The sequence below is a fragment of the Dermacentor silvarum genome, chromosome 1 (genome assembly GCF_013339745.2).
Source record: "Dermacentor silvarum isolate Dsil-2018 chromosome 1, BIME_Dsil_1.4, whole genome shotgun sequence".
Taxonomy (NCBI): domain Eukaryota; kingdom Metazoa; phylum Arthropoda; class Arachnida; order Ixodida; family Ixodidae; genus Dermacentor; species Dermacentor silvarum.
In genome coordinates, this window is record NC_051154.1 from 159,547,952 (window position 1) to 159,562,283 (window position 14,332).

Consider the following 14,332-nt stretch of genomic DNA (forward strand, 5'->3'; position numbering starts at 1 on the left):
TATAGAACTACAAAACTTATCTCTTTGGCACGCTGCCCTGCTGCGCTGAAATGGCACCTCACTCGACACGTCCGCTCCCGTCGGCTTCACTCGTGAAGAGTGAAGCCGACGGGAGCGGACGTTGTTCGCCTCCCTAAAACACTCGCGCCATCTTCTAGCGTCCCGTCGCCGCGAAGCCTGCGCATGGCCTCTGAAATCCATGGCGAACCGGTTCGTGCGAACCACGGAGGAAGGAAAAATATAGGAGGGAGCATTACGTCACGCAGCCAGCCTTGGCAAGCGAACGCATCGTGTAGCCAGCAGTGGTGGCCCAACACGTGACCTCTTGCGTTGAGATCACGGAGAATCGAGATTTGCCGAGACGTCTGATTAACGGTAGTTTTTATTCGTTTCGCGCTCGGCCGGCAGCTGCTCACATGCAAGAAGGAAAAAGATTTTCCCTTGTTTTGTTTTGTTTTTCTTTGGTTGTTCTTGTTTATTTCAAGAGTTTCAAATGGTTTCGCATGGGTATTGAAAAAAAAATCGACCGGGAGTACTAAAACCTACCGCGCGCTGTGACGTTTTCACCACGTGTTGGGCCACCACAGTCGGCGTCAATCGCGTTGCGGTTATGGGCTCCCCCCTATCTTTTTCCTTCCTCCATGGTGCGAACACTGAGAAACGCGAAATGCGGCAACCGAGCTCCTCTCTCGCGCTTATTTCTGGACACACGGTGCCTTCTATACTGGCACTATGGTGGACTCCGAGACGAGAAGCATCGCGCGCCGGTGGTTGCGAACGCTGAGAATTGTTCCATGGCTTCCCGCACTCTCAGTGGCACATACTACTCGTGACCTAACTTGGCGAGAGGTTCATTGAAGAGCGACACACACCCAGTGCATCTGGTAAAAAAATTTAATTATGGGGTTTCACGTGCCAAAACAACGATCTGATTATGAGGCACGCCGTAGTGGGGGACTCCGGAAAATTTAGACCACCTGGGGTTCTTTAACGTGCACATAAATCTAAGTACACGGGTGTTTTCGCATTTCGCCCCCATCGGAATGCGGCCGCCGTGGCCGGGATTCGATCCCGCGACCTCGTGCTCAGCAACGCAACACCAGTGCATCTGTGGCACAGCAAGCTAATGCACCAGGTTGTCGTGCTCGAGAAACCTTTGTGACGTGGGTTCCATTCCGCTCGGGATCGCTGAAATTTAAGGCATCTTTTTCGTCATTGTAGAGCGGCGCATTCCCAGTGGCACAGTTACCCAAGTTGGCGTCTAAGGCGTTCATTGCAGAGCGGCAGACACCTACTGGCCCAGTGACCCAAGTTGGCATCAAAGAGGTTCATCGAAGACCAGCACAGACCGAGTGACACGTGCCAGGTTCTTCAACTAGGCGTCAAAGAGTTTCTTCGAACAGCGGTGTCTGCCCAGTCCCGCATCTGCAGTGAGCCATGTCGGCGTGAAAGATGTTCGTTGAAGAGCGGCACCTATGTGCACATTGGCACATATACTCAGTTTACCAAAGTTGGTCCGATGGTCGTTTTAAAACCCTGTCACCTCAGCGCAGCAGCCCGACGGTCTAACCATTCGACCACGGACGAACCAGTGACCCAGGTAGGCGGGAAAAGGGTTAAATGCAAATATATATACATCCGCCCCTAGCTTTGTGAGTGGTGGCGCTGGTTAACACTCCCAGGGTTAGTTCTAGTTGTAAAACATCAATACCCGAGAAAGTGGATGGGGAAACGGCTCCGCGGTAGCTCAATGGTGAGAGCATCGCACGCGTAATGCGAAGACGTGGGTTCGTTCCCCACCTGCGGACAGTTGTTTTTCATTCACTTTCATTTCCATTAATTTATCATTCCTTTAGTTCAAGTAGTAAGTACAAGTAATTTCCCCTATGTTGTTCTTGGTGTCAATGTTTGTTGGCTTCTTATGATAATATATATATATATATATATATATGCAGGGTGTCCCAGCTATCACGCAGCGCGATTAGAAAAAAAGGAACAGCGTCACGCGAAGCAAGCCTAGTGCGTATTGTTTCCAGTACAGTGGAGTAGCCGCCAGTAATTTTTTTGTTACAGAGATTTCATCCTCTCAAATCCTGGCAGTCCAGAGGGCCCGCGAGAGGGCCATCAGGTTTGACCTGATGGTCCCCGAGTGGGCCTAGCCAGGTGACGTCGAGTTTACTCGCGTCTATTGCGGACCCAATAAAGTTCACTCACTCACTCACTCACTCACTCACTCACTCACTCACTCACTGAGATTTAATTAGGTAATTGTAATTAATTATATAACTCGACAAGTACTGTCCTAATTATCAAAGTGTCAATGAGAAAATTGTAGAGCAACATGAAAAACTCCCAATACATATTTCTGATGCTCCATACGTGCTACATAAATGTGTTTTTCCGAGTGCGAAAGAAGCCCACGAATACACGTGAAGTGCCTCGATATGCCAGTCGCGTTGTAATTTTGACCAGATATATATATATATAGCCCCCTGAAAGTGCGTGAAGTACCCAAAGAACGCTGATGCATAAAAAAAATCAGGTGTCCGATGGTGGGATTGGATCCGGGCCCCTTGCACAAAAGCCCGATGTTCTACCTGTGGCGGACTTCTAGGTGGTCCTGCTGGCCGTAGGGTAGTCGACGGACAGCCAGGCGGACGTGAAGAAGATGAATTTGTTGTTTTAAGAAAGCAATTCGAGAAGCGGTGCATATCAAGCAGTATGAAATAATGATGACAGCGCCTCTTTACGCAGATGAAATCTAAACACTACCCACTATGCTCGCAACTTGTATTTCCATTGTGGAATCCAGTTTTAAAGCGAATAGCTTTATTTGGCTCTTTCGGTCATTATCGATAGTCGGTCGACGAACTCGGCTAGAAAAACGTTCGTTCGTTCGTTAATTTGTCTCGCTCTCTCTCACTCTATCTCTCGCTTGCTCGTTCGTTCGTTCGTTTGGGCTATTCGCTTACACTGACAGTCATCATCGATGGTTTCTACACATTTTTTTTTATTTCTCGTCATTATCGGCATGAGCATATTCCGCAAGTCACATCATGAAACATTCGGGGATTACTTAATTAGGAAGGTAAGTAAAGCTGGCAGAAGCAGTTCGAGGCAAATGCTCGTAAAGGAGAGCCGGCAAGGGGTTGTTGCGCCGTTTGAGCAATAAACGTGCAGGTCTATACGTACAGCCAGCCCGTTGGCGGCGTTAGCGATGGCCAAAGGTTAATCTTTCTTTTTTCCAGTCGCCGATCTCGAAGCTTCACGTTAGCAGGCCGTGTTTGAGTTCTCCAAGTCCAAATTCAACACAGGCTGGCTTGATATTTTATGATACTTTCTTTCTCAAGCCCAGTGATATATTTACCTGCGCTTGAAGATAGTCTCGCTCGCTTTCCTTCACATAGTTTTTGTGATGCGCACATAGTCTGGGTCCCCGGAAACATAAGAATCTTCCTAAATGCGTCCGCTGATTCTCTTGCATTGGGCGGCCCGCCCGAGCCCGATCAAAACTTTTATGGCGAGACCCGAGCCCCCTCCGGAGTATTCCGGGGGACTGGGGCAGCGCCCCCCCCCCCCCTCCCTTTCTCGCAAAAGTGTCATTACCAGAGCTCTGTTACCCACATCATTTGAGGTTTCTTTAGAGTTGCCTCTACCCTTTCACTTAGAATTTTATCGTGGCTGAAAGCTTATTACTGCATCAGTGTTGGCGCGGACGTGCACGGCTTTAATTCCTACTTTCGCTTTATTTCTGCAAATCCTGACCATAGGAGGACAAGCGCAATAGAAGCACCAGCGGCGACTGCCTTATCCGTATTTTTTGTCGCTTCAACATTTTTTTTTTAAATTGCCACTGTGAACACTATATATACACACACAATATATTTAAATATATACATAGGAATAAGTTTGTCATGTTTTTTAAAGAGAAGGATGTAGCCAACTAACAACCATTCGTAATAGTAGGGATAGGTTATGCCTAGAGAATAAATACGTTGCTCTATGTTCACCTTTCTTCAAATTGCAGTGCGTGCTTTTTTGACCCTGAAAAAAAAAAAAAAAACATGCAGTCTTCAGTGGCCCCTTCGGCAGAGTCTTTAATCAGCGGCGTGTGAAATGCACGTGAATGTTGTGTGTCTCAGTATTGCTACTCTAATGCTAACGACTCACGAAAAACAAAAACAAATAAAAACTTCTAATAATTTACAGCATTTATTAGGGGTGGCAACATCCCCACATGCATGCAGCGATAATAAATATATATAATTTACTCAGTAACCGAAATGAGGCTAAGCCGGATTCACTCGAAATCAGAATCAATAGCCGCCATGCGCAGCTGCGCTTAAACTCGTACTCAATGTAAAAAAAAAAAAAAAGAAAAGAAAAGAAGCACAGTGTCGCCCGAACGGCGAAGCATCGATTGCAATAGAAAATTAGTAGACATCTATACGAAATAAGGATAGTAAATTTATCGGCCGTATGAACTTGCAAAAATTCGCTTACTAACTGAATTATCAAGCATGCTGTCAGCGTGCTCAAGCAAACATGAACACATCACACTCGATGACCGCGGACACTGGCTGTCAGAACGCTGGCGTGTGAAAGCGCGCAGCAGCAAGCAAAGTGACATTTGTGCTGTCTATCGCGTCAACGGAAACTGAGCGGTAAAAACACAGCACGTACAAAGGTATGAGCCGTCTGCAGATCGCTTTCAAGATACCGCGCGCAGATTACCTCCAAAATAAAGCGCGCGACCCGCAAATCGTTACATGGCTTTTTTCATTGATGTGTATTTGTGCGACTTAATACGCACAAAACACACATATCTCGTTAACGTGATTAACTGAATCGGCTTTTTGCATGGCTCATCCGAGAGACGCGAGTCTCTTTATGGTGCGAGGGGACTCAGGTTGTGAAATTGAACTGTCTCCTACTATGTGGTCTTATACGTACTCGTATAAGACCGTCACTTAAGTGAACCATTCGTCGAGGTTGCACGAAGTTTCTTCAAAGTGCATCTGTTATCAAAGGTTATATATATATATATATATATATATATATATATATATAGGACCGGTTTGGAAGCTGGTCCCCCCCCCCCCCCGGGAAAATGAAAACATTCCGCCTATGTATTCTTAACCTTTATTTTATTACAGGCGCTAGATTACAACATCTTCTTTTTCTAAAGTGCACTGAACCGTCATCCCTGATTTTCTGGGAAGGTTTCAAACTGCTACAGTTTCCGTGGAACACGAACAAATGCCTTTCACGACAACGCGAAGCCACGTTGTCAAGCTTCCGCTGTTGCACGTCTAAATGTTTACCTTAAAAAACTTATTCAATTATGTGCTTTTACGTGCCAAAACCACGCTCTGATTATGAAGCACGCCGTAGTGGGCCACCTGGGATTCTTTAACGTGCACCTACTAAGTACATCGGTGCTTTCGCATTTCGCCCCCATCGAAATGGGGCCGCTGTAGCTGGGATTTGATCCCGCGACCTCGTGCTTAGCAGCTTAACACCATAGCCACTAAGCAACCATGGCAGGCAAATATTTACCTTCATACGTAGTTTTTCTAAACTAGCCTTTGTTCTTTTTGTAACGAACCAGAATACAATTGATTTTTTTTCCTGCCGGCGCTTCCCCTCCCTATAGAATATTAGTTGTACTTCCGACTAGCAATCTAAGCTCAAATTTATCGATATCAAACGACTCGCACTTCTCTTACTTCTCGAGAGGAGGTTGTTCGCTCGCGCCTGCGAATGTTTACTCCAACAAACACAGCACGAAACAGTCAAGGCTTATTCTGCATTAAATTTCGCCAGCTATCACTTGGCTCGCGTCACTTCTTCGCGTTACGGGTGAAAGTATAATTTTTATGCTAATAGGATTCTTGGCATTGTCACACCAGTTTCTTCCCCGATATCTAACCTAACCAAGAAATGTGGACCGATCCCGAAGATAGTGCAGCCTAAAAATGCGGGCCGATCCCGTTGGTATGTGCCACTGGGCATGTTTCGCTCTTCAATGAATTTGTTTGGCGCTAACTTTGGTATGCGCCCCTGGGGCCACTGGGTATCATAGCCGGGAATGGAGGACATACGTGAATATTTCCGCATCGGCGCGGCCGCGAGCCTCGTCATAACTAAATGGGGAACAAAGAAAAGTCACATCTCACAAACAAAAATAGGTATCGAAAATGACTGGCTGTTATACCCCCTGGAACAATCTGATGAAATTCCAGTGGCGTAGCATAAATCACGCAGGTCACCAGGACACTTGCACTGGTACCCAAGTAAGTATTTTTATTGTGATAGCAATTATATGGACACTCCAAGCGGATTTCTGCCGTAGTCGCCGTCGCCGTGAGGTTCCGTGGTCCAAGGGCGATAAAATCGTCGCCGCGCGCCGTATGTGCGAATGAAGGCGCGCGGAGGACGTGCGCTGTCACGGAGAACGAACGCACGGCGGAAAACGCGACTTCTTCCGTCGAGCGAAAGGCCGTGGGGGTATGGGAGGGAGCGAGGGGGGGCGACGCTGTGCTGCGGCACCAAATGCGTATCTTGCAACCGGGCGCAATTGGGACTGGAGACGCAATCTCCCACGTGAAAGGAGCAAAGTGGGCAGGCAGCGCGGGGGGGGGGGGGGGGGGGGGGCGACTTCTACTTTGCCAACAAATGCGTTCTTGTACTTTGCACCGGCACGGGCTGTCGGTGTTGTCGCGTGCACCGTATCTTGCAAGCGATCTCCACACGGCTCTGACCTTTGTATGCGCTGTTCTTACGCCGCTCTGTTTCCGTTGAAGCGATAGACTACACAAACCTTCGCTCGCTGCGGCGGCCGCGCTTCCGCACGCCAGCGTTTTCACAGTGGTTGTCTGCGGTCATCGACTGTGATCTATACATGTTTGTTTGTGCGCGCTGACACCACGCTTGTTAATTCAGTTAGTAAGCGAATGTGTCCAGGTTTATGCAGTCGATAAAACTACTATCCCTACTCCGTATAGCTCTCTAATAATTTGCTGTCGTAATTGATGCTTCGCCTTTCGGGCGAAACTGCGACATTTTTTTACTCTTCTCATCATCCGCCGCGCCGACGTGCCCATATTGGCGATAATGGCGGCCTGGAGGCATAATGAAGAAGGACGAAAAGGAGCAAAGATTAAATGAACTATCCCGAAATACTGGCCCTGAGCCATTTATACTGCGGCAAAATACTGTTTGCTTACAGTACTATGGTAATTCTCATTTTAGAGGTAAGTCGTTACGTAGCGCAAGCAAAAACAGTTCATGTTGAAATTTGCGGTCACACGATTTGCCGGACACGCTGCGCCATCGCTTGAGCACTTCATGAATTCGGGAGATGCCAATTTCCGCCGCCCTCCCCCGCACCGCGCCGGGACCGCGCTCGTTTTATGGCGACAGCAATTAAATGGGCACTTCAAGCAGATTTCTTCCGTCGCCGTCGTCGTCGCCGTGAGGTTCCGTATAAAGTCCAAGGGCGATAAAATCGTCGCCGCGCGCCGTATGCGCGAGTGAAAGCACGGAGAGAAAACGCACGGCGGAAGGGAAACGCGAAAGGCCGTGGGGGTATGGGAGGGAGGGAGGCAGGCCGGGCGACGCTGCGCTGCGGCCCCAAATGCGTATCCTGCAACCGGGGCGGCGACTTTACAATTGCTAGTAGGTACAGCGGGGGCGTGGCACTGCGGGTCACGTGACTTCCGTTTAACACGTGTTGTCATGGCAATCGTGGAGCTCCTAGGTGCCTAGGGACATAATCGCTTAGGGACTTTTGAGGCACTGGTCTGCGCGGCGGCGCGGCAGCTGCTAGTTACTGAGCGTGGCTCTCTTATCTCCGGGACAGGGCGCAGCGACCTTGCCGAGCGCAGCTCCTACGTGCGTCAGGAGCGAATCGTTTAGGGCGCGTTGAATGTCAGGCGGTGTCTGGGCCACGCCGGCCGCGCTTTATTATTGTAGCGTTTGTTCTAGTGGCGGAGATCCTTGCAGTAGTGGTGTGGCATGACGACTTTTGATCTCGGTGAACTGTGGTGGTGTAAACAAGCTGATACTGCTCGCGTTTGTACCCCGGTGCCGGCGGTCGTTGGGGTGTTGCTACGCTGCGCTCCGCAACACCCCAAATAAAAAAATACTGCTCCAGTCAGGTAGACTGCTCCCTCCCTGATAGTGAGATTATATTTGGATCATCAAAACAGTGATGCGTTTATTTAGGAATACCATCGTTTCTCTCTCGCAGGCGCGAGGACAAGCGGGTGCGAGAGAGAAACGATGATAGATGAAAGAGAGAGAAACGACGCTGCGCTCCGCAACACCCCAACGACCGCCGCTTCGCGTCGGCGCCCGGCACCGCAGCTTCCGCCGCGGCACCGGGGTACAAACGCGAGCAGATCCGCTTGTTTACACCACCACAGTTCACCGAGATCAAAAGCCGTCATGCCACACCACCACTACTGCAAAGATTTCCGCCACTAGAAAAAACGCTACAATAATAAAGCGCGGCCGGCGTCAGCCACACACCGCCACACAGTCAACACGCCCTAAACGATTCGCTCCCTACGCACGTAGGAGCTGCGCTCGGCAAGGTCGCTGCGCCCGGTTCCGGAGATAAGAGAGCCACGCTCAGCGGAGACCAGTGCCTAAAAAGTCCCTAAGCGATTATGTCCCTAGGCACTTAGGAGCTCCACGATTGCCATGACAACACGTGTTAAGCGGAAGTCACGTGACCCGCAGTGCCACGCACCCGCTGTACCTACTAGCAATTGTAAAGTCGCGGTGTTAAGTGGAAGTCACGTGACCCGCATTGCCACACACCCGCTGTACCTACTAGCAATTGTAAAGTCGCAACCGGGCGCAAGGGGAACGGGCCACTCAATCTCCCACGCGAAAGGAGGAAAGCGGGAAGGCAGCGCGGGAGGGAGGGGGGGCAGCTTCTACTCTGCCAACAACTGTGCTTGTACTTTGCCCGGCTACGGCGGTCGCCCGCACCGTCTCTTATAAGCGATCTCCATACGGCTCTGACCTTTGTATGCGCTGTGCATTCGCCGCTCAAGTTTCCGTTGAAGCGATAGACCGCACGAACCTTCGCTCGCTGCGGCGGCTGCGCTTGCTGCCAGCGTTTTGACAGTGGTTGTCTGCGGTCATTGAGTGTGATCTATTCATGTTTGCTTGTGCGCGCTGACACTACGCTTGTTAATTGAGTTAGTAAGCGAATGTGTCCAAGTTTATGCAGCCGATAAAACTACTATCCCTACTCCGAATAGATCTCTACTAATTTGCTATCGCAATTGATGCTTCGCCTTTCGGGCGAAGCTGCGACATTTTTTCACTCACCCGCGCCTCCGCCTCAACGGTGGCGCCACCAACACTCGCAACGGAACAGACGACCTCGGGTATTTTTGCGTATGACGGATGGCAACTGGAGTCGGGTGCTTGCTATTTGACAGCAATTTCTGTCGTTTTTCTCATAAATTACGTCTTTAATGTTTACTTCTACATTAGGAAATCGAGAAAGTAACAACTTACAAGTGTTAAAAGCGTTAAAAAGAGCCCACAAAACACCGAAAAGTGCCCGCGTGGCACTTCTCGCGCGCTTTTGCGGGCTTTTTTTCAGGCTTACAAAAACATTTATGTAGCACGTGCAGAGCAAGAGAAAGATGGATCGAAAAGCTTTCACGATGGCCTACAATTTTCTGAGTGAAAATTTTGCTCTCATTGTAATATTTGAGAAGATAATTGTTTAATAATAACGAAATATGTAATCAGGCGAAATACAAAAAGTTGACTTGCTCCAAGCGACGGCAAAAAGATTATCTTGGTTCTTTTCAGCTACGTGACACTCGGATATTTTAAAAATTTGGCACAAGTTACGTGGGACACCCTGTATACCGGGTGTTTCAGCGAACACTTTCAAAAATGTTTTAAAATTGCCTGTGGCAGATAGCACAATTCTAGTCCAGGAGCTGGTCTATTCGGAGAGGCGGACATGCACAAAAGATTTAATGCATAATCGACTAATTAACAAAAATGAACTAATTAGGTTTTAACTATTTACCTCATGGCACATATTGCAATTTTCAAATCCTAGCCAAGTTCGCAAGGCGGATCCACTCAGAACGAATTGTCAGGATGAGACCAGTTTCGAGATATTAATTCCCTAACTTTGCGAAGAAATTCATTGGCGGTCCTGTTACTTTTGTGCTTCAATACACAAAACGACGTTTTGCTAAGAAAGTAAGTGGAACGACAGTGCATTTTTACCGCAAGTTTGATGGCGCATATCTCGAAAATTTATTTATTTTATTTATTGATACTGCAATCCCAGGGAGGGATTTTCGCAGGGTAGGCGTACAGATACAAGCACGGATCAAATATTTACAAACAAAGCCAGAAACAACAAAGGCCGCAAATGATTAGTAAACAAACAAAATGGATCAGCATTGAAGACAACAAAAAAAGTTCAATGATGGCAGTGCAACATAGGGGTACAGCAAGGTTCATGGAACACATAAATATTGAGTGATTATATTATTACAAAATGTAAGGGGCATAAAGTCAATAACAATAAGAAATTAGCAACTATATGGGCAGCAGGGAATGAATACATCTGAAAATAAATGTTAATGGACACTGAGGCTGCTGGTGAATGAGGTCAGAGATTTCTGTAGTACTTGATCGTTAGTAAGCCGATTCCATTCCGTTACTGTTCTTGGAAAAAATGAATATTTAAAGCAGTTATTACGCTGACGAAAAGGGGTGATTGTAAGATTATGACGCTGTCTTGTAGTGTAACCTGAGGAAAAGGATATTAGTCCGTCAATATTAATCTTGAAATGGCCTTTGATTATTTGGTATAAGAACTTAAGTCGAGAAACGCGATTTCTTTCGGATACAGATGTCAAACCAGCCCTATTTAACAGATCAGTTACTGATGTGCATCCATAGTTATTGTAAACAAAACGAACTGCTTTCTTTTGTATGTTTTCAATTTTATTAATGTTAGTTTTAGTAAATGAATCCCAAATTATCGCCGCATAATCTAATATTGGAAGGACAACCGATTTGTAAGCTTGAAGCCGGACTTTGGGTGTGGATAGTTTTAGTGCTCGCCTAAGAAAAAATAGTTTACGGTTAGCATTGCTTATCACCTGATCAATGTGCTTAGTCCAGTCAAGGTCGTTAGTAATCCATAATCCTAGATATTTGTATTGTGCAACTTCGGAGAGGATATTGTCAGCAAAAGAATATTGGAATATTAGGGGATTTTTCTTGCGAGTTATTCTCATGTAAACGGTTTTTTGAAAATTTATTGGCATCTGCCAGGCATCACACCATTCAATAATCTTTTGGGAGGCCTCGTTCAGTGTTTCTTGATCGGATGTAGTTTTAATTTCGGAGTAGAGCACGCAGTCATCCGCGTATAATTTAATATGAACTGGAATGTCTTTTACGATGTCATTTATATAAATGATGAAGAGAAGTGGCCCAAGCACAGAACCCTGAGGGACTCCAGAGTCAACAGAAAGAGACTGAGATGAATGATTATGAAAAGTGACATATTGTTGACGGTTATTCAAGTATGTTGAAATCCAATTAGTAATCTTGTCATTTTTTATTATGCTATTAATTTTGGAAAGCAGCTTTTTGTGAGAAACTTTATCAAATGCTTTTGCGAAATCCATAAAAATGGCATCTGTTTGGTTTCCGTTATTAATAGAGCTAGCAAAGTCATGTACAGTTTGGACTAATTGAGTGCAAGTAGAATAGCCTTTCCGGAATCCGTGCTGAAGATTTGTAATAAAATCATGTTTTACAAGAAAATCAGAGATGTGGGTATGTATTATGTGCTCCATAATTTTGCAAGCTGTCGATGTTAGAGAGATTGGCCTATAATTATTGATGCACTGTTTCTTACCGTTTTTATGAACTGGTTGTACTCTGGCCGTCCTCCAGTCGTTCGGAACCTGTCCTTCGTTTAGAGATCCTGAAAATAATATACACAAGTACTTGGCTACCCACTCTGCATACCTAGTTAGGGATGCATTTGGTATTTTATCGGGTCCGAGGGACTTCTTGGTATCTAGATTCAAAAGCATTTTAATGATACCTTGCTCGCTGATGACAAGATCAGGCATCGGAGGTAAACATGTTTCGAAAGCTGGCAGTACGCCATTATCATTAGTGAAAACAGATTTGAAGTATTCGTTAAAAGCAGATGATATTTCTTTTTCGTCATGGGTTAGAGTGCCATTGACTTCAAACGCATGACAATCTCGTTTGAAAATGGTGTCATCTACACAATTTTTTAAGTGTCATGTCATTCATGTCAGGTCACGTACTCACGTCGTGTCATTCAAGTCCAGATATATATCGAGGTCAACAACCACGACAGCATTGTCATTCAAGCATGTGATCTCATTGATGACATGGCATGTGGTTGTATGTTTGTCATTCATGCCATGACGCGCATGACATGCCATCAAATCCATGTCATTATTGTCATGACATTTCATGTCATCAATGGTCTTGCATGCATTTAATTCATGTCCTGATATATGTTGAGTTAAAGAAACGGACTACGACAGCATCATGTCATTCATACCATTTATATGATGACATACATGCCATGACAAATATGTCATGTCATTATATGCCATCCATGTTATGTATACATGCATGCCATGCCGCCCTATATCTCAAGTTAAAGAAACAACCACGATGGCATCACGGCGTAGGAGACCAGATAGACAGACGCACTCAAAACGCCTGAAGTTCGCAAGGAATGCTTCGCATTCATAGGCGTATCTACCAAGGGGGTGGGGGGGGGGCAAAGGAGCCCCCCCCCCCCCCACACACACACACTTTCGAAAGCGTTCATTGTCGGCTGCACACTGGATAATCCATCAAAACAACAACAAAGGCCAAGTTTTCTTTCAGAATCATCATCAGCCTATTTTTATGTCAACTGCCGGACGAAGGTCTCTCCCTGCGATCTCCAATTGCCCTGTCTTGTGCTAGCCGATTCCAACTTGCGCCTGCAAATGTCCTAATTTCATCACTCCACCTACTTTTCTGCCGTCCTCGACTGCGCTTCCCTTCCCTTGGCACCCGTTCTGTAACTCTAATGGTCCACCGGTTATCCATCCTATACGCATTACATGGCCTGCCCAGCTCCACCCCCCCCCCCCCCCCTTGATGTCACCTAGAATATGGGCTATCCCCGCTTGCTCTCTGATCCACACCACTCTCTTCCTGTCTCTTAACGTTACCCCTAACATTTTTCGTTCTATCGTTCTTTGGGTCTTTTTTTTTCACAATACATGATTGTCGTTATGCAAAACAGTAAAGACGACGTTAAGGGTCGCCTGACTAGGCCTCTAGCACCACACTGTACAGTCCCAGCGGAAAAAGACTAGCACAAAAGACTTGCCGGAGCGGCACAATCCAGTTTCGAAAGCAGGGGTGAGCGTCAGATAGCGTGTCGTGATTTTGTCGCTCCGGCCACCAGTCACTTGTGCTAATCTTTTTCCGCTGGGACGGTACATTCAGCACACAACGACATTGAAAAAAAACACAAGAGCAAAATAACATTGTAAACAGCTAGTAAGATAAAATATACAGCAAAATAGCAGCAAGGCAAAAAAATCGGTCACATGAAACACATATATAATTGAAAACAGATATACCTTTAAAATAAAGGAGAGCAAAAATAAATCAAGATACCGTTGCAACAACGTACACAATAAACGTGAGTATAAGCGAATAGGCACATGATGTATACACACTTGTATACATACATATGTATATATGCAAATGAAATAACTAAGCACCTCGAAGTTTCTGTGTCATATTTTAGCACCGGTAAAATGCAATGATTGTACACTTTTCTTTTCAAGGACAATGTATAAGCTCCCAGTCAGGATTTGGTAATGCCTGTCGCATGCACTCCAACCCATTTTTATTCTTCTCTAAATTTCCTTCTAGTGGTCCAGATCGCCTGTGTGTAATTGACCAAGATAAACGTACTCCTGTATAGATTGCAGATGCATAATGACGATCAAGAATTCTTGTTTCCTTGCCAGGCTAATGAACATTACCTTTGTCTTCTGCTTATTATTATTCAACCCCACTCTTGCACTTTCTCTGTTAAGGTCATCAATCATTTGTTGCAATTCATATCCAGTGTTCCTGAACACGACAATGTCATCTCCAAATCGAAGGTTGCTGAGATATTCGCCGTTGATCCTCACTCCTAATCCTTCCCAGTCGAATACCTTAAATACTTCTGCTAAGCATGCAGTGAATAGTATTGGAGATA